This window comes from Rattus norvegicus, chromosome 5, assembly GCF_021556685.1.
Source record: "Rattus norvegicus strain SHRSP/BbbUtx chromosome 5, alternate assembly SHRSP_T2T, whole genome shotgun sequence".
NCBI classification, from domain to species: Eukaryota; Metazoa; Chordata; class Mammalia; order Rodentia; family Muridae; genus Rattus; species Rattus norvegicus.
Window position 1 is genome coordinate 79,850,622 of NC_141538.1, and position 2,224 is coordinate 79,852,845.

Sequence of the window (2,224 nt, forward strand, 5' to 3'; positions counted from 1 at the left end):
CTAAGTTTGGCTCCGCACCATGGCTACCTGGCTGTCAACGGCAATACTTCCTATTATCCATCCAAAGAGCAACCCCTTTAGAAATTTTCTCAGAGGAGAAAATGCAGCTTTTCTAAAACCCCAGCAAACTCTCCTGAGTCTCATCTAAACCAGTCCTGTGTTCCAGGAATGTGAGGGCTGACTCAGGTGGGACTTACCTGGCCCAAGTCTGCAGATGTGGCCGAGTCAGCTTCCACACAGGGAAACATGGCCAATAAAAATGACTGTTAGGAAGAACAGAAGAGCTATGTGAACATTAAATCAACACCCTGACAATATCTGGCCTTTTCTTTTAAAAAGTTCTTGGAGACAGATGTAAAGAAGAAACCTGAAGAGAATATAGGTAGAGGGGAGGAGAGCAGAGTAATTTAGGGAAAAGGTCCAAAGTGAAATGGAAAAGACAGCAAGATCAATGATCAGTGGAGAGCCGAACTATTCATATTCTTTTGCTGTCTTTTGCTTATCATTTCTAAGAGTAGATTAGGGTCAGATCTGTTCATCTCTTTGCCTGACTATGCCCCCAAGTGTTCAGGCTCCCAGCTTATAGCAAGGGGCTCACCCTAGAATTCACGTGACTCCATCCTAGACTCCGGTTCGTTTTGTAAGCGTCAGCGCTAGGGACAGAATTTCAGACTTCACGTATAATATGCTCTCACGATGAACTCCAGTTCCAGTCTACCTAAGAGTCATTTCTCAAATATCAGAAGGTAAATTGTACTTTGGCTGATCCATGATGACCTCCTCATACCTGACCGCCTCCTGCCTCCATGGAGACACTGCTGAGACAGAACTTTGGCTTCGAATATTGTTTTTCCTGTCTGAAAATGTTCCATCTTGTAGGTGAAGTTCAAACGCTGTTCTCTGATGCAGCCTTCATGCGTCCACCATGTCCATAGCCTCAGTTCTCTCTCCAGACTCACTAGTACTTAGGGTATGTTTCCTCCACCCGACACCGTAAGACAGAATAAATAGTACAATGACGTGCTCCCTCCTCATGGTCCATGTTCCTTCTTTATTCGTTCTTACAAAGAAAGGAAGGAAGGAAGAAAGGAAGGAAGGAAGGAAGGAAGGAAGGAAGGAAGGAAAAAACAGAAAAAAGAAAGAGGGCTGGAGAGATGGCTCAGCGGTTGAGCACTGACTGCTCTTCCAGGGGTCCTGAGTTCAATTCCCAGCAACCACACGGTGGCTCACAGCCACCTGTAATAGGATCTGATGCCCTCTTCTGGTGTGTCTGAAGACAGCTACAGTGTACTTATATGTAATCATAAATAAATCTTTAAAAAAAAAGATAATATATAAAAGAAAGCAAGCGGAAGGGAGGCAGGGAGGGGAAACCAGAGGGTTTGTGAAGCACTACTTGTGCAGAGAACATGAAGGCACTTCCTAACTGGTTACAGTCACAAGGGACTTGTGTGCACTGGTGAGAACCTGTTGGGAGGGTTGAATAAACTATCACCTTCTATTCTGTTCATCTTCTGTCCTCAGAGCCGTTATCTTGCCAAAGCTCTTGCTAACCAGGCGTTGAACTCATGAGGCTGACTCTCTTGCCAAAGCCGAGAACTGAAATGATGTAATGAAGTAGCTCACTGATTCGGTGGTAGGAGTGAAACAACCATACCTGCCTTTGAGGCGACTGAGACGTTTTGGTTTTATTCTGGCATCATAAACATACTATCATTTCAATTATTAGGTGGCTGTCAAAAGTTGTCAAACACCTTTTTGGGAGGCAGAGAGAAGGCTCAAATTATAAAACTAGACGTTTTGGTTTTATTCTGGCATCATAAACATCATTTCAATTATTAGGTGGCTGTCAAAAGTTGTCAAACAAACACCTTTTTGGGAGGCAGAGAGAAGGCTCAAATTATAAAACTAAAAGCAATGTGGACCTAAGCTCAACCACTAGCACCTACATAAAAGCCTGGCCTCTAAGCCCAGTACTCTGGAGGAGGATCTCTGGGACTCGATGGCCAGTCAGTCTAGCAAAATCAGTGAGCTTCAGGTTTAGTGGGAGACCTTATTTAAAAATAAGTCAGAGAAAAATCCTTATGTGGCAACCAAGGTTGGATGTGTTTACATTCGCTCCTTACCCTAGAAGATGTATGTACTAGAACAAGCTAAATACACACATGAACAGTCATAGAACATTCTTGAAACTAAAGTGCCTATTAACTCATGCAGTACACGG